The sequence below is a fragment of the Saimiri boliviensis genome, chromosome 18, assembly GCF_048565385.1.
Source record: "Saimiri boliviensis isolate mSaiBol1 chromosome 18, mSaiBol1.pri, whole genome shotgun sequence".
Taxonomy (NCBI): Eukaryota; Metazoa; Chordata; class Mammalia; order Primates; family Cebidae; genus Saimiri; species Saimiri boliviensis.
This window is the reverse complement of record NC_133466.1, coordinates 17,395,602-17,420,022: the sequence shown is the minus strand read 5'-3', so window position 1 is coordinate 17,420,022 and position 24,421 is coordinate 17,395,602. Positions and strand designations below refer to the sequence as shown.

General features: G+C 36.2%; 1 long non-coding RNA gene across 1 annotated transcript in view; it reads left to right on the top strand.

The window, feature by feature from the left end:
* Positions 1-646: 646 nt before the first annotated feature.
* LOC141581963 (uncharacterized) overlaps positions 647-24,421 on the top strand; it is a 201,469-nt gene continuing 177,694 nt past the window's right edge. Inside the window, exon 1 of the long non-coding RNA XR_012514789.1 lies at positions 647-763. This is a non-coding gene — a long non-coding RNA (uncharacterized LOC141581963). The remainder of the gene's footprint in view (positions 764-24,421) is intronic.

The window sequence follows — 24,421 nt, the reverse complement described above, 5'->3', positions numbered from 1 at the left end:
TTAAAGACAGTCACTAATTCCCAGGGACCTGCAGGTAAAATCTTGGGGGGGAACATCTTAGTAGAAATGTAAAGGTCTATAGGACATTTGATGATACCCAAGTCAACTGGGTAATAGCAGGACAAAAATAGTAGATAAAGATCAATGGTGGTAATGTGGATTACAGGTTACATAAAAGAGAGGCCCTAAATGAAGTGATTTTAAAAATAAACAGCTCTTCTACAGAATGACCTTGAAAGCAACCTCAGTGTTTCTAGGGCAAACTAAATTGATGACACTTTTGGAGAAAGTCTCAGAATCATCTTATTGACAATCACATTACACATTAAAGATATTGTCCTATTGCATATCCACATTAAAGATACTTATCTGGTGATTAGTGGTTCAAATTCCTAAAAAATAGTAAAACAATCAGCTAAATTTCTTCCTTTTTCCATTTTTTTCTTGTTAATATAAATGTGAATACAAATCCTGAGATGTCTCTGGTCTCTGGAAAGGTGTAATTTAAATCACAGGTTAGTTTTGTGTTACAAAAGAACTCAAATAGACAAACAATTAGTAATGGATTTTATGACTTTGTTAATCATTTAAAGCTACCTTGCATGACAGACAGATAACTCTTCACTTTTTTTTCTTTCAGATGGAGTTTCACTCTTGTTGCCCAGGCTGGAGTGCAATGGTGCGAATTCAGCTCGCGGCAACCTCTGTCTCCCAGATTCAGGCAATTCTCCTGCTTCAGCCTCCTGAGTAGCTGGGATTACAGGTATGTGCAACCATCCCTGGCTAATTGTGTGTTTTTAGTTGAGATGGGGTTTCTCCATGTTGATCAGGCTGGTCTCCAATGCCTGACCTCAGGTGATCGCCCATCTAGCCAAGTTCAGCTGCTTAATCAGACAGCTCTCAGCTGACCTGCAAGGACACAAACATGAACAAGTGATTGTTGTAAACCACTAGTTTTTAGGGAGGTTTCTTTTCAAGACATTACTGTTGCAATTGGTGGTTTATGTATACACTTTCAAGAAATGCCTTCGGAACTCTTATATGTTAGACACTAACCTAGATGGTGATAAAATAGTAGACAAAAGAATAGTGATATATGTTTTCATAAACTACTGTTTAGAGAGTGATAGAGACAAGTTGATGGATAATAAAAATAGAATGTGGAGAAATGCTTTGATTAGAGCATGGTGCTGTGGGAACATATTAGGCTGGTGCCTTATTTATACCTGTGGGTTTGCTGTTAACTCTCCAAAAGAAGTCATGACTGTGTCAACGGTGAGAGTGGTAAAAACTGTACAAAGGAATGACCTTTACTCCAAGTAGAGTTATTAGTGTGAGTGATCAGAGGACATTGAATGCTCGATGAACTGGAACAAGATGGCATTGGCCATTGTGAACCTTGGAGAAAGAGTGAAGAGAGAAGCTCACGATGTATGTGAGCTTTAGGTAATGCAACACCATGGTAACTATGACAGTGTTTGGACTTGACTCAATGAGCAATGGCAGTGGTGGTGTGGGTAGAAGGGAATTCTAGCTTTCCTTTACTATACTTGTTATTATTTAGTTGTCTTTCCCATGAGAAGATGAGAATATCAGTATCCTCAGTGCCAGACAAATTGTTTTTTTCCTGGAGCATATATTTAATGCATTCAATGTGTAAAATGGCACCTAACACATTGAATGCATTATAGATTTACATGTGCCAGTTTCAGTTTCTAGGAGGCAAATGGTGATGTGAACAAAACAAGTGGCTAGTCATGTTTAATACAAGTTTAGGATCAACTTATTAGATCATCTTGAATGCCTTTCCTTGCCAATTGGGATGAATTAAACTCTGGACTAGCTGTTTCCCAGTGGCTCGTCTAGTCTAATTTTAAAATAATCAAATGAAGGGACTTAAATTAGCTTGGGAACTTATTCCATGATTTAATAGATTTTGATGCTAGGAAATGTTTTTCTGACAATCTAACCAAATTTTCCTTCCACGATTTTATCCCATTACTTTTAGTTCTGGTTTGAAACCATCTGAATACTTTCTTTTCCTTTTAAATGGTCACACAATCACCTAATGTTAATATCAGTGGTTTTCTACAGACCCTTGTGTTTTTTACACATATTTAACTGAAATATTTTTTTCTCTAGATTTATTAGCTTACATATTTTGATCCATTTTACTCTATTTATTCATCTGGGCTTTAGCAACTATATCCCGTTTTTTATTATCATCTTCCCCAGTGGTGTTTGTATCATGTCCCTGATGAGGGTCATTAGTGAGCAGTTTGTTCCCCTTTCACAGCCATGATTAAAGATGTTCTGTAAAGTAAAGCTCTTACACTGATCTTTACTGGGCCCTCTGGGAGACTTCCTCACAGCTATGTACTCTCCCTTTATCTTGAGTTGGTTTTTTAGTTTCTTCCAGTTTCCAAAATTTGTTAACAGCAAAAGATGCAAATCTACTGAAAATTGTCAAATATGTGCTTGTGATGTGTTCAACAAAAGAGAGCCAATTAAAATGTGTTTTCTATTTAGACACTACAGAGACTTAGTACTTACGATTTGTGGTTAAGGTCCTTCCAAGAGACAATAACTTCATGACAAATTGCACACTCAGTAAAGCTGTTGAGACAGGGTCTGGGCAGTTTTTGTACATGGTGAGAGGTGTTAGCAGAGCTTTGACTTTCCACCATGCTTGCAGTGTTGTGTTACGAGTTGAAGCAGGAGATTTTCAAGAAAGTGGTTTTGTATGTCTGGTTACTCTTGACTTGGAAGGAGCATTCATTCCAGGATAATCAACCCCTTTTGCCATACCGTAAGGATAGCATCGTTGGCTGCTCTTCAGTTCTAAAGAACATTTTCCAAAACTGTTTTTCTTGTATGGGCTTGTTAAAAAAAGGAGAATGTTACGTGAAAGTGTAAAGATGGAAACAAGAGGAGGAAATGGATGTAGGGAATGAGCAAGTATTGAACTATTAGGTATACACATAAGTATTTACCTCTCTCTGTATAAAGACGTTTTTCCAAAATGTTAAAAATGGAGAAAATCTGTAGCTCTAACTGAGGAAATTGTGTTAAATAAAGTGTCTTCTACCCAAAAGAATATACTCTCCAGATAAAACCAATGGATGACACACTAGGAAGAAGTGTATGTTTTTAAGGGCTGCCTGGATCATTTTGATTCTGTCTTAGGACAACCCTGTTGGAGTGTGTCTAGTGTGACTCCTAATTCTGAGATCAAGAAAATTAGGATTAGAGAGTTTGACTGACTTGTGAAAGGGCCACCTATAAGTAAATGCTGCAATTGAATTCTACTCAGGGTTGTCAGATACCAGAGTCAGACTTTAGCCACCATATGTATTGCACTTCAATGAGGTAATCCATTTAAAAGTCATACCTGACAAATAGTAGAAGCTTCTTATCCACCGACCATTATTACGAATCTGGATGAATGGTATGACTTATTGTTTGTAACCCAAATCCAAGATTTTTGAAACTGTAGCTGTTGCCAAAATGTTATGAGAAAACTCTTCTATGAGATCCCCATGTGCAGATATGAAAAAAAAAATGTATTTTCTGCAAAAATCAGTTGATTTTGTTTTAGTTAAAAATAAAAACTTTAAAAAGTGTTATAGTGACTTCGTGGTAATTGTGCTTTGCCACTAATTAGCCTTGTGATATCTTTGAGTTAATTCTTCTTGCTTCAGTTGTTTTATTGCAAAATGAAGGCACTATGATAAGTTATAAAATGAGAAGATTCAACTAAAAACACCCTGAGGATGATACAGCACTATGGAAGTGCTATGAATACTGTTATTACTTTTACTACTCTAAATTTCCCATCTAGACCTTGAGGGATTGGATGGTGGCCCTGGAAAAGGTAAGTTCACATCCTAATCTCTGGAACCTGTGAATGCTACCTCACTCAGAAGAGGGGGTTTTGCAGAGGTAATTAAGTCAAGGATTTTGATATGAGGAGACTTAAGGTGCATGATCTGGATGGACACTAAATATAATGACAAATGGCCTTAAAGAGACATATAGAAAAGACACACACATGGAGGATAAGGTTATGTCAAGACAGAATCAGAGCTTAGACTAGTCTGCAAGTCCAGGAATGTCAACAATCAGGGAAACTGGAAGAGGTTTTCCTATAGCCACCCCCAAGAGGGAGAGGTTCCTGACAATTTCAGACTCTTGATCTCCAGAGCTCTGAAAGAATAAATTTCTGTTGTTTTATGCCATCTAGTTTGTGATAATTTACTACAGTAGCCTCAGGAAACTGTAAAAAATGATATGATTCCAATGCCTTAATGTATTTAATATGAACTTCTAATTTATTCATTACAATGACAAGTTTAAATGCATCATTCTAAAATTCTCTTCTAAGGACAATAGTTAATAAGATGTAAGTTTTTTTGTTTTGTTTTGTTTTTACCAGTGTGTTTTAAAAATGTACCCAATTTTGAAGATAAAGGTAGAAACTTGGGATATTAAAGAGGGTGGTTAAAATCGTGCAGGGTACCAAAGCTGGTGGTGGTCAAGGAAAGCACAGCCGTAGAAAGCAGCAGTCCTGATCTCCAGGTATTCTTCAGGAAAAAAAAAAAATTAAAGGCAATATTGACTGTAAATAATTAACACATTTTGTAAATTTTACCTCAACACTTCGAGTTAACATTCAAGGTATATTTTTATGGTGAATGTTCTCATTTTTTGAGACAAGAAATAAGGTGCGTGTTTGAAAAAAAACCTCCTAATTAATTCAAAAATTCATGTTTTGAGAGGCAGTTTTAGTTTTAAATTATAATAGAACTACTTTTATATATATATCTTAGAAGTAAAAATATGCATATTATGTTTCCACATTTCACTAAGATTTTCTATGAACTAGACAGTTTTTAGATAATTTACTAATTTAGCGGTAGCATTTTACTGATTAATAAAAATCAGCAAGATGTAGAACTTAACTTATTAGAAAGTATTTTATTTTGACAGAATACTTTTTTTGCATTGAATTAATACAAATTGGGTAAAAATTGCTTGCCCTGTTAATTTAAATTAGCTCTAAAATGCTAATTCAGTTGTTTAATTATTTGACTCCGAGCCAAAACACTTTTGTGTTTTTAAAGTTTTCATTGTGTGACATGAAAGCAAAAGAGAAAAAAACAAAGCAAAATCCACAAGTCTGTTCAAAGATATTTCAGATGAATCAAGAAGCCAGGGATTAGAGAATTCTATGTACAAGTCCTATTTACTATGTTATGTTTCTCTCTTGAAAAGACTTGAAACCTCTAAGATAAAATTTAGAGTGTTAGTTGCCTAATGCCAAAATTAATTTCAGTTGCCTGTACTCAAAATATACTATTAGAATGTCCAATTTTTGTTTACTAAACTTTTTTCTTTGCTTTGCTTTCTTTTTTTCTTTTATTTATTTATTTATTCATTTTAACAAATAGCCATGTTTGTTACCTAAGTAACATCTACTGCTTTTGGATTCCATGAGTGATGGAAAATAGATATGTTAACAGAGTATTATTTTCATCGATTGACAGATTCATTCATCAATTTATTTGTTTACTTTATACCTGTGTGTTTATTGAACATATGTTACGTACTAAACACTTATCTAGGAGCTAAACATACAATGGTGACAAAATTGGTAAACATATTCAAGCAGCTTCCATTGCAGTAGATGTGATCACGTGTTAAAAGATAAGCAAATTATCATAAAGGCAATGACAGATAAAGTGATAGGAAGTATGGATTGTGAAGAGGCAGGAAAGCCTAACAGTGTGTGTGGTGGAAAAAGTAGCCAGGGTCAGATCAGGGCCTCTGGGCCAGGGGAACATGCATTTATGTTGCAGAGAATTGCTTGAACCGAACCCGGGAGGTGGAGTAGTGAGCTGAGATGGTGCACTGCATTCCATCCTGAGCAACAGAGGAAGACTCCACCAAAAAAAAAAAAAAAAAAAAAAAAAAAAGAGTGGGCCTTGAAAGGAAAGGCACCCAGGGAGTCTCCTGAGTCTGTGGAGACAGAGGAATTGATGAGTAAGTAGATGGTAATGTACTATTAGGCACCTTCTGAGAGGGCTCTCAGTAATTCTGCCACTGGGAGGCTGGGGTCCATACACCTGAGTGTGGACTGGACTCTCATTAATAATAAATAGGAAATAATAGAGGTGACAAAGTGTTGCTTTTGAGGTTAGGTTAGGGCAATCATGTATTCATATTTTGTAAATTTCTTTATCAAATGTTTTCATAGCTCATATCTAGGTAAATCAGTTCAGCAGTAGGGTGAGTATCTTCAGGGTGTAGGAAGCTCTATTTCTTTGCTTAACTGAGCACAGAAATGGCTTGGCCACACCTATTAGTATCTTTCCTGCAAATATACATTCACCCATGTTTCAGATGTAAAACTAGAAAATTCTCTGAACATACAAAGAATCTTCTGCGCAACACTACACATTCTAGGAGGAGGTAGGTGGTAGAAAACTACCACCTCCATTTATACAAGGCAGCATCAGAGGTGTGATTTATTAGGCCATTAGAGACAAATAGCAAGTGATCTACAAGCAAGAACATAGCAACTCATGACTGTTGTTTCTAATAACACTGGAAGAGCAAGTATTGAAATTGTCCCTAATGACATAGATATTTCAAGATAAACATTTGAAAGCAATACTATTACTACTCTCTGACAACTAAAGAAGTTTACTCAACTATCATCTTCTTATATTGGAGAAAAACAATCGTATCTTTTTTTTTTTTTTTTTTTTTTTTTTGTGACAGAGTCTTACTCTGTTGCCAGGCGCCAGGCTGGAGTGCAGTGGCACAATCTCGGCTCACTGCAACCTCCACCTCCCAGTTTCAAGCAATTCTCCTGCCTCAGCCTCCCAAGTAGCTGGGACCACAGGCACGCATCACCACACCCAGCTAATTTTTGTATTTTTTAGTAGCGATGGGGTTTCACCATGGTCTCGATCTCTTGACCTCATAATCTGCCCACCTCGGCCTCCCAAAGTGCTGGGATTACAGGCATGAGCCACTGTGTCTGGCCAAAAAACAATCATATCTTTAAAGAACTGTTTATCTTAGCTCTCCTGTGATTTACAGCCACCCGATTTGCAATTACATAGGTGAAGCTAAATAAATTAACTTCTGCTTTCCATTTATATTTTATCTAAAATTGTTACATATTGTGTGACTTCTGAATTCTAGAGGCATAAGATTCATCAGTATTATATATGAATATGAAGTTTTTCATGAATAATTCAAAGATAAAAAATTTACAGGCAAATCCTTAATCTAGGTTTTTGATTTTTGTTGTTTTTTTTGTCATTCAAAGGCAATTTAATTCTCCCAGCAAGAGTAACAGGCTATTTAATAGCCACTGTTTAAGGTGGAGAGATGTATCCTCATTCTCAGCCTGATTACAAACTAATTAGAGACAAAAAGCAAGGAAGGCATACTCAATAATAAGTATCATAACTGAGACACCAAGCAGCCATTGCTGGAATTGAGTGAATGCTGGTGTTATTCCCAGTTGCAGATATTAGGAAACTATTAATAGGTTATGTGTTGCAATTGGAAATGGATAATTAAATGAAGAGCATATTTCAATGAGTATTAAAAAGGGGACATCTTTAGTGAGAGAAGAATGAATTGAAGGTAATTATGCAGTATTTAGATATGAGAGGGCACAAGTACACAGATATGGTAGGTGTCAGGCCACAGAAGACAATGTGTGCCTCCTAAAGTGGTGTGGAATCTGTCTGGGGAGGAGACAGATTTTAGGAAGGTAGCAGTGGTAGCAATGAGGATCAAGGATTAAAGGTTGAAAAGTCAGAGACCCGTTAAGAGGCTATAATGATATACCTTCCAAGGAATGATAAGAACCTAGACTAAACAATGAAAAGAGAAGCAGAGCCAATAGAATAATGAATGCAAAAGTTGTTAGAGAAAAATAATAACAGGATTGACTGGGTGGTTTTTTCTTTTTGTTTTTCTGAGAAAGGGTCTCACTCTGTCATCCAGGCTGGAGTGCAGTGGCCTGATCACAGCTCACTGCAACCTGCACCTCCCAGGCTCAAACAATCCCCCCACCTTAGCCTCCCAGGTAGTTGGGACTACAGGCATGTGCCACCACAGATAATTATTGTATGTTTTACTGAGATGGGTTTTTGCCATGTTGTCCAGGCTCATCTCAAAACTCCTGAACTCAAGCAATGCTCTCACCTTGACATGCTAAAGTGTTGGGATTACAGATGAGAGCCACTGGGTCCAGCTGACTGAGTGGTTTATGTAAGGAGAGATGATGCATAATGCAAATATCTTAGGGCATAGATTGATGATGATATTGACAACCAAGACAGAAAAGTAATAGAAGAAGAATATTTAAGGAAAAAGTTATTTAGAAAAATTTTGAGTCTTTTGAAGTATCTTTAGAATTTTTACATGAAATTGTTGCAGTAGATTGATGCCTTTATGTCTCCAAAAGTATAGACAGAGACATATGAGATAAAAATATAGATGTGGCAGTTATTTTCATATGCTACATTAGTGATAGATGAACAGTTACAGAGAGAAGAAGGCTGAGAATATATTATTAACTTCAAATAGAAAGAGAAGAAGATAGGAAATTCATCTGCTATGGGGTAGGCTTTTTAGTTTATTGGACATGGGAACAAAGAGATAAGATGAGCCAGAGTAATACAACTTAATGGAATCAATAAAAGGAAGCTTTGGGAAAGAACAGTAATATAAACTGCCATAGAGAGGCCAAAGAGGAGCATGAACGAGAAAATGCTGTTAAGCTTATTAGAGGTAACTTTCAATAGATTGGTTTCAGTGATGAGACGGTGGTGAGAAAAGTGAAGGAGCCTCAAATTGCATGGGCTTACAGAGACAGTATTTGGGTAAAGTGTAGGCAGGGAGCACTGGCTTAATTCACCAAGTTCATAGGTGAAAACAAAACAAAAAAAGAGAGATAAGCTTAAGAGAAAGCTAATTAGAGGACATGGAAATTGAGCATTTTTATGCGTGATAGAGTATTAATCCAGTAGAGAGACTAAAAGGACAAGACAGAATCTATAATTGATAGAACATTGTTCAAGCAGGAAAGTGTTAAGGGGAAATACATATAATCTGTGGCATTTAAAAAAGGGAGAGCTTCCTACAAAAAGGCTACAATGAGAGAAGAAAAAAGTCTTGTGAAAATACAAAGAAACTCTAAGGAGAAGAGGGAACCTGAGAGACCAAATGCCAGGTGGTCTTGATAATTTCAGAGAATTTTCACTGAGATCATTTATTCATCTGTTAAAATTTATGCTCCTGGGGAGGGTTGGAGAGTTCAAGATGTTGAAAAAAGTTTGGATAAGTTGCTATAGAGAGTGAAATACAGAGTCAACAGTGAAGTTTGAGTCACTCCCATTTCTAATAAAATCAATAAGTTGAAACCACTTTTTTCCTCCAGCCATGAACATTTGTTCAGATAGGAGCAAAGAAAACAGATAATGAGAATTTCCCAGGGCTGGGATTGTGGAAAAGAAGTGTGGACCCTGCAGGAGGCATTACAGATGCAGTGCAAGAGGCTTCTCAAACTGTTTGAATAAGAAGTTGCAAACTGGGTTGAAAGAACAGTGAAATCAAATTGGCACCGTGAATGACTACAGCTTGGAGAGATCAAAGGCACAAGGATCACAGCAAAAACACAAATCAGGTTCTGCATGCGTTATGAAAAAGCAGACAGTATTCAGGTTGAAGCAGTGGCTAAATCTGAAGTTGTGGAGAGAAGTGGTTTCTGGAGACAGCTAGGGTGTGGACATGTTAAAACGGTTGAGTTGGAGTGGGGATGGGGGTTACTGGAGTTCAATAATTTTAAGAAGTGTGAGGCCACAGTGTGAGAGTGATGACAAGAAAGGGAGAGAAGGGGGTGTTGTGAGCGAGGTGACTAAGCCAGCAAAGAAATTTTCCTGAGAATTCTTTTTGTAAGAAAGAAAGAGAAAGAGAGAGGAGGTTAGCTATTTAACTATTTTGACTGACATAGGGGTTGTTTTCTGGGGATTTATTAGCCATATATATTGTCAGTTTTGGTTGCTATGCTAGGCCGAAGCTGAGTCCATGGGTTTTACATAAATTTATTGACATTCAAAGAGCCTGATAGAAATGTAGTATCATAACTTGAAGCACACGATGACCATCAGACCAGTCTAGACTGGGTGTTGTGTTTATGTTCTGGGGTCTCAATTTTAGATAGACTTTACACATTGAAACATACTCAGTAAAGAGCACAATGTAGCAGAGAGAACTCAAAGTCATTATGATACTGGTAGGCTGGAGGAGGTCCCCAGATGTCAGTTGGACCTCGATTTCAGTTGGTGTCCGGGTTCTTGATCCTGTCATGAGAAGGAATGCAAGGATGAGTTGGCAAATAGTGAAAGAACAGAGATTTAATAATGCAAAATGAAAAGTACACACTCAAGAAAAAGGAGTGCAGGTGTATTCCAGAGTGTCACACCAGGGCCTTTGGGGTTTCTGCCTTTATGGGTTTCTTTAATCAAGGGGTGGAATATTCATGATGGCCCCTGGACAAAGGTTAAGATTTTTTGGAACTGTGATGTGATTTTTTTTTTTTAGACAGAGTCTTGCTCTGTCACCAGGCTGGAGTGCAGTGGCACAATCTCAGCTCACTGCAACTTCCGCCTCCTGGGTGCCACCCATTTTTATACTAAATATGGGTGTTCTGGGACCTATCATGATGCTAGTGGCTGTATGACTTAGTATGTTATTGAGTGTATAATGAGGTCCTACATGAGACTTGGGTCAAATCCAGTGCATGTTGGGTCCTGTTGGCCTTAGCAAGCTTGGTCCACCCTCTACTTTTTCAGGGCCTTATCGGTCCTTAGCTTATGCAACTATTTCAATAGTTTCCTTTTCTAGTTGTGTGAAACTTCTACCTGGAATTTTCTATTCTCCTGCAACCACCCTGTCTTATTCCTGTTTCAGTTATCATATGGGGGATATACTTTTTGAGGAAATAAAAGATTAAAAGACAATAATTTCTCAAGTTCAATTTTTCCAGTAAAAATATAAATTGACTGAGCAGTTGTGATTCTGGAGGCTGTAACTAGGACCAATAGGTGGAAATTATTGAGAAGCAAATTTTGACTTAATGCAAAGAAAAAAAAAATAATGTGAACTGTCCCCAAATGGAGATTATTTCTTCTTAAAGCAGTGAGTCCCATGCCATAAAAAGTGTTCATAATAGACTCATGAGACAATTCTTGCATACACTAAACTCCACACTAGAGATAATTGGCATCATTTTGGAACTTGTTAGAAATGCAGAATCTCAAGTGCCATGCTGAACCTGCATTTTAACAATCTGCATTTTAACAACATTCTCAGGTGATTGCCATCTATAGCAAAGCATTGATCCAGAGGACTTTCCTCCCCTGGGTACACAGTTGAGCTACACAAGCTATAATCTCTTCCTGTTCTATGAGTTTTTCCATGTACTCTGATTTTTTTTATCCTCTTCTATTCCCATATGTTTTTAATGTTTTCGAATAATACATGTAACAAAAGATAATTATGCCAATTCCATATACCACAGTTGATTATATATACACACACACACATACATATATGTATGCACACACATGCTTACACAGTCAGCCCTTGATATCCATGGTTCTTGCATCCATAGATTTAACCAATTGCAAATGAAAAATATTTTTAAAAATTGCATCTGTACTGAACATGTACAGATTTTCTTTCCTGTTATTATTCCATAAACAATACTGTATAACAATCATTTACTGTAGGCCAAGATGGCCAGGGGCAGACCCGTGTTACTTATAGTTAAATGATTACAAGCATCCTTTGCATTTTATACCCTGATATTTGTGCCACAGATCAAATATTGAATTAAGAAAACTTCAAACTATGATGTAGTAAAATAAAAGCAGAGATCAAGCAGTAACAGGAGACCTACAGTGAGGACCATCTGAGAGCCGTTTATACTCGCAGAATGCTGTGGTGTGGTTGCAAGGCAGCAAAGACTGCTTTGGTCCCACAATCTCCTGCCAACATAGGGTTTACATGAAGGTTTTGTAAAGAGGGCTTGTGCAAGAACTCTGGGAAGGAATGCAACCTCTGCTCACAAGATTTGGGAGGGTCTTTGCCGACGGAAGCTTGTGAGGCCCAAAAGCCTTGCAAGGCAGAGATAACTGGACCACCACAGGCTCTGCCTATGTTCTCAGAATGTGGAGCAATTCTGATTGCTCTGTGTCCACGATGCGCGGAGACAAAAACCCCTTAATACATACCTTATGGCGCTTTTCCTCTTTGCAGATGCACCTGGATACAAATGGGTGGTAAAACTCAGTGTCCTTAGTGTTCATAATAGACTAGTGAGACAATTTCTTAGAAGAACCACATTTGCTATTGAATGCTGCAAGACACACGCTCTTCCCCCACGCCCAGCCATCTTCTTTCTTACCTCCCCTCCCCACAGCCTGCAAGATTAACAGGATAATGCACCTAATAAAAGTCTGTGGAGCCAGATCAGTGTCAATGCGCTTACCCCGTACAAGAGTGCCTTGGCCCCCTGGATCCATACTGTTAAATTCTACTCTTGACTTTGTCTTATTTCTTTTCTCATTCCCTTGTCACCACCAGGACTCAGGGCACCCACATACTGGGTTGGGCTGTTCCCAACAATGTACATAACATTTACGTTATTTTTGGTATTCTACATAATCTACAGATGATTTAAATATATGGGAGGATGTGCATATTTGTATGTTTTTTATATTTTGAGTTCTGGAGTACATGTGCTGGTTAGTGCATGGTTGTTACATAGGTATACCCATGCCATGGTGGTTTGCTGCATCCATCTCCCCATCATCTACATTAGATATTTCTAATGTTATCCCTCCCCAATCCCCCCACCCCCTGACAGGCCCCGGTATGTGGTGTGATGGTCCCCTCCCTGTGTCCATGTGTTCTCATTGTTTAACACCCACTTATGAGTGAGAACATGTGGTATTTGGTTTTCTGTTCTTGTGTCAGTTTGTTGAGAATGATGGTTTACAGCTTCATCCATGTCCCTGCAAAGGACGTGAACTAATCTTTTTTCTGGTTGCATAGTATTCCATGGTGTATATGTGCCACATTTTCTTTGTCCAGTCTATCATTAATGGGCATTTGGGTTGGTTGCAAGCAAAGTCCACCCCCATGATCCAATCACCTCCCACCAGGTCCCTGACCCAACATCGTGAATTACAATTTGTCATGAAATTTGGGTGAGGGACACAGAGCTAAGCCGTATCATATGTGTTATCTCCCTAACTATGTTGACGGTAATTCAGCTAGAAATTCTCTTCTCCTGCTTGTAGACTCTTAGGGCTTATAATTCTTTCTTTCACTAGTAAACCCTCAAAACATGGAGATTTGTCTGATACTCTCCACCCTTCCACTGTTGTGTTTATGTTCACTCATTTATTCATCCGTGGCTCTGTAATGTATTCATTATTGTATAAGTGTTAAGAACCTTTGGAAGTCACTTTCTAGAAGGGAAAAATGACTAGTGGACAATCAATCCTTGTAAGACATGCAGTGAATATTATGATAGAAGAGATATATGTGATCCTGAACCAGCAGATAAAACAAATGACATAGAAATGTATTTATCTGCCATTAATGGGACATGCCACATCATTTTTTGAAAGCTTATAAAACCATGCAAACTCAGTGTGTGAGGTTGGGCTGTTAGTAATTTTAATCTAGAAGTAGGAGTGTTGTCCTTTTTTAGAGAGAGAAATAAGAAGATATATACCATTTCACAATGCAACTCGAGAAAAGTGACTGCAAATAAAAGACACATATTATCATTTGTGCTGTTCTATTTTAATCTGATTCCCTCCAAGTTTTAGAAGTACCAAGCAAGTGGCCATCTTCAAAGTAAAATGAGGTTTTGATTTGGTTTATTGATCCCAGGAAATGATAGGACAGCAGGTATACCTCAATCCATGACAGAATTGACGTTAGCCAAGGTAAAACATAGACACGTCCCTCTGTCATACGAATATTTACTAGTGATTGCCCTAAATACAGTTGAAATTTGAAGATGTGTGTTGTGTTAATATCATTCCACCTCATCAGCGTCTGCCATAATACTTTGATACTTTTGTGATTTTTCAACTAGTGGGTATATAATCACACACAAAAAAACGTCATTTATTGAGATCTATGTATTATGAAAACTAGGCATTATTATCCCCATTCTGTAGCTAAATAAGTCAAAACTTAGAAATAATATATAACTTATATAGGACTGCATGGTGAGAAAGCTACAGACATAGATTGGAAACCCAGGAATGTCAAATTTCAAACACATAAACATGGCAGTCTCCTTTATATCACACTGATTCTCACAGAAAAGCATATCAGTTAATACACATAAGACATAGAAACTAATCCCATAGGAGCGTTGGATCTCTTTGTTCCTGATAGCACAGTTTAAGTACAGTTAACGTGTATAATATGAAATTAGCATTTATGGAGTTTCATAAGTTTGAAAAATAATACTTTGGAAGTTTTCCTAAAATTTCTTACTCATCAAAATAATTGTTGTCGATATTTTTTTCTTAATCAAGCTCTTAAGATCTGTCTGTAAATTAAGGCATTCCTATTGACATGATATACAGTTTTATAGAAAGTGGCTAGGATTTAGTATGATCTTGTTTTTCCTTAGCTCCATTATAGCCATGTTCTTTATCACAAGCTCAAACCAGATTTGTTAAGTTTTGCCTGTTGAGTAACTGGATTTCCAGTAACACTGGGTGGAGTTCATATTATGACCACAATAATAACTTGTAATAATTTGAGCAGATGTTCCTCATATTAGTTTATGGTGTGTATGTCCAATCTATTTATTTTATTTCTAAGTGAAGGTTTTCATGTCTTATTGGTTTTGTCTTACTGGTTTCATGTCTGCCAAAATTGAATTCTGCCCTTAAGATAAAATGAGCTGAACGGGTTGTCATCCTATTATTGTAAGGCAATGCAGTTGGTGAAATGGGAGTCAACTTTGAATTATTGTAACCCGAAATATCAGAAGAAAATCAGAACAAAACAAGTGAAAATAGGCAATAGATTGTTAAGCCAAGCAGACAAGGTAAGAGTTATGGAACACACAGTAACCAAAGAAATCTGGGAAGAAGATCAGTAAGTCAATGAAAGTCTCCTTTAGCCTAAGAGGCCCGTGAGTTGGACCTAAATCAGAAACAAGGCTAAAGTCCAGCTGGGGATTTTAATTAAATTTTCTATGAAGAATATAAGTTTCATGGTAAGATCAAAGATGAGAATAGGTATGGGAATGGGTTTACTATTCATGAAAGATCATTAAAAAAGAGAAATCGTATGCCAACTTTCCAGGCCCCAAACCTGGACCTTTCATGTCAGCTCAGAGAGAATGACATTGACATAAAGATAGCAAAATGCCAAGTTTTTAATTTACAAGGATTATTTGGCTTACACACAGCCCATATCAGCATGGCCAGAACTTTCTCTTCCTGCAGTAAAACTTAAATGAAAAGCCAAGTTCTAACAATTGAGCTGATTAAGTACAATGACAAATAAGACAGAGAAGGACTTGATTCCATTTGTTGTAGTAGAATGAACCTGACAATAGATAAGTCTGTCATCACACAGACAAGATGTTTTAGATTGTGATGGATGCTATATGAAATAAATTGGGATAATGTGAAAGAAATTCAACTGGAAAAGTGGATTTGCTATTTTATTTATTTATTTCTTTTCCTAGAGCAGGCTTCTCTGAAGACATGTCATTTTACCTAAGACCTTAAAGACAAGGATGGTCAGGCCCCATTACAAAACAAGTGAAGAGGGTAAAAAGCAAATCTTGTCAACAGATGTTGGGGTTATATTGTAACTTTCAGAGCTTTGAGGAAATCTTTCTGGAACTTCATAAGTAGAAAAAAATTAAATCCTTTCCTCCTTCACACCGCCATCAACATCACCACTGTCACTACCCCCACTTCACCCCCAATATCAACAATATCAATAAGGTATCAAATTTTAATTTGAACCAAAGAGAATTTATTGCCTAGAGGCTTCCCCACATGGGTGGAGCAGGAGGTTTAAAGCTGCCTATTGTGCTCCACAGTTTCTAAAACAGAGGTAAATATTCCCTAAGGCAGTTTGTTCTAAATAAGGTCTATGTAGATTAATGTTTAAGTTATTAATATTTGTTAAAGTTTAGGTTAATGTTATTTAGGTTAATGTTTACATTTACTTAAAAGCAAACTTTCAAATACAATTTTAAAATAAGTATATAAAGTATGTATAATACATGGTCAAAAATTTTTGTGTAGCTAGAACAAAGAAATATTTAAGGTTGTATTAGATTTGTTAAATAAAATGATCTGCAAGATGAGGAATATGAAGAGTGCTAAAATGAAGAAAAATAGGCGCTTTCATCATGAGATAACTTGTCACAGTTCATAGGCTTTGAAAGTCTGGTATTTGAGGACTTTTTTGGAAAAATAAATGAGATATTTGAAATACTATTATATATGAATTAATTATGGACATTTAAAAAGAAAGATGAAAATGTTGAAAGTTGAAATTGACGCCTTTATGATCATCTAAAGAAAAATTTATGCCAGCACTAAGACACTTCTTTAAGATTTCAGAATATTCTTTCCCTCTGAGATTTTTTTTCTTATTTTCCTTCTTTGGAAAACATGACTCTAAAATACCTTTAATTTTGCATTTAAATAACAATCAAAGCTTCTTATCTTGTCTACATGCTTTTCATTCCAAAATTGAATTTGATTTGTAACCTAACACATTACAGAATTATCTGATATATTAAATATGTATGAATAAGACAAATTTCTTTGAAATTAGGAAAAGCAGCAAAAGTAAGTTTCAACAGAAATAAAATTTAGTATATCCAACTAGAACAAAACAAAACAAAATAATCAGATAACAGAAAACTTTCCAGAAAATTTCTGGAAAACATTATTTGGTACAGAACATAGAAATAAAATAAAGAACAGGTTATTTATAAATTATAGCCAAATATTAGAAGGCAAAGGTACTGTAATTTTAGGCCACAGAGGTGGTACTTAATGAATTTTAGGCCAAATTTTATAACCAATAACCTCTGTGATTCAGAGTCTTAGGCAAATTTAAGTTACATGAATAGATGGTAAATCCTTCTACATTTTGAGGGTTATTAACTGTAAAATTCTCAATTACCCTCATAATTTCCCCCAAATACATTTTTTTTAGCAGCTCACCATCTCTGAGAGATTGAAGAGATACTATGTGCCAAGAATTACATAACCATATTGGTCACTCATTTGATTCTGCAGAAATGAATGCCTACATATGAGGATTTTTTTACTGTTATAACTGTCATTTTTCAGATGAAGAAACAAGTCATGCAGGAAGTGGTGAAGACAGCATTTAGATTTAGGCTTATTCCACAGCCCTCACTGTTAAGCATTTTGTCTATAATTCCTTGTTCGTTGTATTTGAATTTTTTTAGTGAGTAGGTTTGAATCCTTGCTCTCTGTGCTCATATTCTCCATATATGAATGTGATGGAAAAATATAGTTAAGTTCCTAGTGGTAAACTCTGGGATGCAGAATGTTGTCTCACCCAATGTTTTAATGTTCCCAGAAACTGTGGCATCACTGAATAAGCACTGCTGTTAAAATGTGTTGATCTTCCTACATGACATTCAGTATTATATTTAAATAGCTCTCAAATTCACTTAGAGACACTTGGCCAATTCAATCCAACTTTTCAGTTTATTTCTCAATATAAAGTAATTTCAATTCATAACAATAGGTACTGAAATGAATATGTTTAGCTCTGTATAATATTAAATGTGTTACTTTTACTTATTTAAATGTTCATGATTCATAACTATAATGATTGTTACTTATTGTATAGCCCAAACCAATAAGCATCATTCTTCTCTTTTGCAGTGTTTGATTATAGTCACAAATCAGTTTCAGAATGTTAAGTGCAGAGGCTCATTAGAGCTCATTTCATTAAAATTAACATTTTCAAAGATACCAGATCATGTAAATTACCCAGGCGGTAATAATTTTTATTGTAATCATAATAGTAACAACATGATTATAATAGTAACAATATGATTATCAGAAAACTAATATTTGTTTGATTTTTTGACTTACAAAGCACTTTTCTATGCATTATTTTATTGAGCTTCCTATAAATTTTGTGAGGAGTAGAAGAGATGTGATTATTATAAAAATGTACCAGTGGGAAAAGACAAGCTTACTGATATTAAGGGATTTTTCTCAGGCTCATATAAACTACAAATAAAAGAAAGGGGTTCAAATTCAGAATTTCTGCTCCTTTCACCTTATAGTAACACCTTGTTTTTATTTTTTAAATGGTTATAAAATATTTCAGAATTCCAAAATGAATAAAGAACCGACAGTGAAGAACATCCATACATTCAGGATCCTGCTCAGAAAAGACAATCTGACTGAAACCATTGATGGCGTCAACATGCTCTTCCACAATTGATTTGTTCATTCATCTTTTAATGGGCATTTTGCTCTGAATGAGAAAGAGAGAGAGGCAGGGGACCGGGCACAGAGTTTTATAGGATATGCACATTTATAATTTTATTTGATGCACCAACTTGCTCTCAAACAGGGTGGAACCAATTGTTGTTCTCAGGCATGCATAAGATATTCCGTTACTCTTTGCAATCAACCACGTTTACAGTAGTGTTTGTGCCTGTGTAATGCATGCCTGCGTGTGTGTGTGTGTGTGTGTGTGTGTGTGTGTGTGTGTGATGGGGGTGGGGTGGGGGGAGAAGTAGAGAGTTTTAATTTGTCTAATTCTATGGAGGTATGAAATAATTATTTTTTCTGATGATTATTAGGTACACGTCTCTGATTACTGCTGAAGTTAGCACACTTAAACAGATAAACATGCAGACACACACCCCCATTTGGATTTCTTTTCTAGGAATTGCCTGTACATAAACCTTGACCTCTCTGCTTGGATAGTGTAGGTTTTATCTTGTTGATTCATAGGAGTTATTTACATACTTTGGATAAGAATTCTTGCAGATTATGTTAATTTTCCCCAGAGCTTAGTTTTCTTTATCTTCATCTACACACTGCCTGTTTTAATGAGAAGAAATTTTAAAAGTATCTACTTTTTATCCTTATCTTTCTTATTTTAGCTATTTATATCTTGTTTATAACCATTCCTTTTCCACGAGACAACAGAGATATTCAGACATTCAATTATAAAGACACATGCACATGTATGTTTATTGTGGCACTGTTTACAATAGCAAAGACTTCAAACTAACACAAATGCCCATCAATGGTAGCCTGGGTAAAGAAAATGTGACACATATACACCATGGAACAATATGCAGCCATCTAAAGGAGTGAGTTCCTGTCCTTTGCAGGGACATGAATGAAGCGGGAAACAATCATTCTCAGCAAACTGACATAGTAACAGAAAACCAAACACCGCATGTTCTCACTCATAAGTGGTTGTTGAACAATGAGAATACATGGACCCAGGGAGGGAGACATCACACACCAGGACCTGTCAGGGGGTGGGGGGACACTAGGGTAGGGATAGCAGCAGGTGGGAGGATTGGGGAGGGATAACATTAGGAGAAATACCTAATGTAGATGACAGGGGGATAGATGCAGCAAACCGCAGTGGTACGTGTATACCTGTGTACCAAACCTGTGTAACAAACCTTCATGATCTGCCCATGTAATCCAGAACTTAAAGCATAATAATAATAATAATAATTTTTTTTGAATTTTCAACATTTACTTTTAGGTCCAATATACTTTGAATTGATGTGTGTGTGTGTGTGTGTGTGTGTGTGTGTGTGTGTGTGTATTCTGTAGGTATGGATCTAACTTAATCCATCACATGAATAGACTGTCCCAGCTCCATTTAATGACCAGTGTCCCCTTTTCTGTTGACCTGGCCACCTCTGTCACCTATTGAGTTTCCAACTGATTCAGCAGTCTGTATTTCAGCTCTTCACTATGTGGCCGTAGATTTGTCTCTTGTGGATTTAGTATTTAAATGTTCATTGTTTTACATTTAAAGAAAATCTCACTTAGAACAATGCAATTCCTTCGCTCTTCTGGCTCCTCTCTCTTCCGTCCTCCTTCCTTCCTTCCTCCTTGCACTTCTCTTTGTCTTAGGAAATTGTCTTGCCAATTTTCTGACTCTTTGCCCATCCGGTAGAGAGTAACAAAGACTTACATACATTCACGGAGAAGCGACTTTCTCGAAAACTGAGAACTGACTGCTTTCTCAATTTACGCAAGTCTTTTAAAAGTGTCTTTCAAAAATTATATATCATGTTTAGCCTATAACTAATAAAGAAATGATAATGTATTATTATTCTGAATCCAGTATATCTTGAATAATTCTTTTTAGTATGCAAATCTGTTTTATTATATCAATATAGTTTAAATATCTTCTTACAGTTACTGTCCACTTGAGATCTTTCTTGTGAATAACATTTTTTAATATATATAGAGACAGTCTTTTTTATTTTCTTGAGACAGTCTTGCTCTGTCACCCAGGCTGAAGTGTGATGGTGTGATCTCAGTTCACTGCAACCTCTGTCTCCCGGGCTCAAGAGAAAATGAAAGGTCATTTGGTCAAGTTTACAAAGATAAAAATTCACAAAGCTGAGATACAAATTTTTTTGAAATGCTTATCATATGAAGATGTTATATACACATACATACTTATGTATGTATATATAAATATGGCAATTAAAAATATTAAATTTTAGTGTGAATGCACTCAGATACCTTCCATCTTTCTTCTATTATTATTTTATTATACCTGTGTTATTATATGTTCTTTCATATATGTGTTCCTCTATCAATGAATCTATTTTATCTTTGATGCATTTCATGGTAAATTGTACACATTAATACACTACCCTACAAATGCTTCAGTATGCCTCTTTTGTTTGCTGTTTTTTTTCTAATGTAGAAGATTTGTGTAAATGCAGATCATGAGTATACGTGCTGAGTTTTGATAAATGCATAAAATATGGAATAGTTTGTGAATTTATGTATTATCCCTGGGGAACGAATGATGTGCAAGATAATTTTCTCTGTATCTATTCAAAGTTAAGTACCTGCCAAAGAAAGCATTCACATACATTTAAAAATTCTACTTCTCATACCTTTTTTAAAAAAGGATTTGAAGTTCATTATAAGAATACATGAGATATGTAAAATACAAGGTAATGTCTTTATAATAGATTGAATAACTTTAGAAAGGCTTAGAGGTGATGATACTAAGTGGAACCAGGTAAAAGACTAACATGCGTATCGCACAGTTGTTGCATATAAAATAATTCTACATGTTACTGCTAAGAATTGGTATCAGGGTAATGAAAACCCTGGTGTTTAGTACCAAAGAAGCCAGCCCCCCATTAACACACACACACACACACACACACACACACACACACACACATGATGAAAACACTCCATTCACAGCCTCTGTTTAAAAACTATTTGTGAGTAAAAGATGTATAAATATGCTATTGTAGCAATCACATATTCGGTTTTCCAAGTAAAAAGTGAAATTCCAAAATGGAGGAATTTACGTATATTTTAGAAGGAGTAGAGGAATGTCCGCAAAAAAGAGTTGGAGGAACAGTTTTATATCCTCAGAGAATCTTTGGAAAATTACTTTGGCTATGGTTAGGCTCCCTCAGTGTTTTGGTAACCCAAGGGCTGATGTCTGAAAGTCATAACACATATTTATTTTTGTTCCAGTTCTCATAGCTGAATTTTCCTTTTCCATCACAAAAATGATTGGATCTCAATCTTGAATACTGTAAATCCTTAGCCTTGATTTTGGCTGTCAGAGATGACTTGGAAATTGCAATCTGTCTTTAGGCTGCATTCTTCAGAGCAAATATTCTCACAAATCACTAATTTTAAATAGAGGATTAAGATACTTATTAAATATAACATTTTAATTTTTTTTAGAATAAATCATTGAAGGCCCTTAGGATCATAGATATACTCAGGGAGTTTATCAATAACTTGTAGAGGACTGAATTACATTAATCATTAAATACAGGTAAGTCATTACTTTTCTACTGTAATTACAAGTTACCAAAAATGTAGTGGCTTAAAATGAAAAAAATATTTATTAGTGACTTACAGATCAGAAACCTAGATATGCTTGACGGGGTTGTTGGCTTAAGTTCTCCGAAGAGTAAAAGCAGGCTGTCAGCATGGCTGCCTTTCTTATCAGAGGCTCTGGGGAAGAACCTGCTTCCAAGTTCATTCCAGTTGATGGTCAAACTCAGTTCCCTGTGGTTGTAGGGCTGAGGTCCCACTTCCTTGCTGCCTGTCAGCTAGGGATGAGCCTTTACTTCTCTAGAGGCTGCCAACATTTTTATTTCTCATGTTATATAAGGTGACACCTTCTGCAATACAGTCTAATTGTTTTCTCACTTTAATATCTCTGGCTTTCCCTTTGCCTGGCCCTTCTGCTTTCCCTGGGCCTGGCCCTTCTGTATTCCCAAACCTTAGTGTATGTGTTCAATCTTCATATATTTTTTGAATAGATAAATGAATATAGTATATGCAATTTTCATAGCTGTATCATTGCTAACAGATTTACTAGTTTCATTTATATTTAAGCATACTACATTTAAATATCTAAAGAAACATTTGTCTTATATAAAGTAATTAAATTTATGTCAAAATATGTATAATGGGTGCTGCTATATACCTACTAGAATATGTTGAAAGTAAATATTAGGTGAATTTTTCATAGAGGTACCTTGATTTAATTGCTAAAATTTTTAAAATGAAAATTATTTTAAGGCAGGCTAAGGCATGGATTTTTTTTTTTCTTTTTTTGATGGAGTCTTGCTCTGTTGCCAGGCTGGAGTATAGTGGCCCGCTCTTGGCTCACTGAAACCTCTGCCTCCTGGGCTCAAGCTGTTCTCCTGCCTTAGCCTCCTAAGTAGCTGGGATTACAGGCCACCATGCCCAGCTTATGTTTTTGTATTTTTAGTAGAGAAGGGGTTTCACCATTTTAGCCGGGATGGTCTCTATCTCTTGAGCTTGTGATCTGTCCGCCTTGGCCTCCTAGAGTGCTGGGATTACAGGCATAAGCCACCGCATCCAGCCTGGCATGGATTTTCATGGTTAGTAGAACAATCAGACTCTAGAATGATTGTAGTTGGATAAAATCTTCATGTGAAAGAGGATTTTAAAAGTCACACGTCCTCACAGAATACCACTACCTCCACTACTAAAGTTATTTTGGAGATCTTAATTTTCCTAAGGGCTCTATATACATTATTTTATTTAATCCGTCCACCAATTTCATCACTTAAACACTGTCATTAATCTTCTTTACACACAAATAAAGGAAGTCTTAGGAGACTTAATAATCTACTTAAAAGTATATGGCCAGAAATTATAAACTTGGGACTTGAACCTGGAGTTCTCGCTCTTTTTTTTTTTTCTTTTGAGACAGGGTTTTGCTCTACTGCCCAGGCTGGAATGCAGTGGCACAATCTTGACTCACTGCAACCTCCAACTCCTGGGGTCAAGCAATTCTCCTGTCTCATTCTACCAAGTAGCTGGGATTACAGGTGTGTGCCACCATGCCCAGCTAATTTTTGTATTTTTAGTAGAGATGCGGTTTTGCCATGTTGGCCAGGCTGGTCTTGAACTCCTGACCACAGGTGATCTGCCTGCCTTGGTCACCCAAAGTGCCGGGATTACAGCATGAGCCACTGCACCTGGCCAAACTTGGAGTTCATACTCTAAAGTCCATGCTTTTAAACACAGTGCTTATCTAGGGCCTTCTTTAATTAGCAGTTGAGTTATGAAAACCATATTATCATTTTGGATTCACTAGGCATTCAGTGCCTTTCAGATATTTTCCTAAACATTAGCTTGATTATAGTATTTTTTTATGGTAGGAAATCAGAGACAGAACGAGGCCTAAAAACTGCAGCCATATTGAATGTGAACGATATGGCTTGGAAGGGAGAGGGAAATACATAAAAGCAACACAAATCAGATCTATAAACTCAGAAAACTTGTAATTATTTTAAAAAGGAACAATTTTTTTCTAAGTAAATAAATGCATCTACTATCATAATCCAAGTTTAGAAAAAATAATTGCTGTTCATTGTGATGTCCTGAATCACCAATAGTAATAGGCAATGTGCAATACATTTTAAAAAGATTTTCATACCACCCTTAAAATTAAATCTGACTATCAGTTTTAGAGATAAGCTTGATAATGTAGAAATCAGCTATAACTGAGGCAATCTGTAGGGACTAAAGGAAAA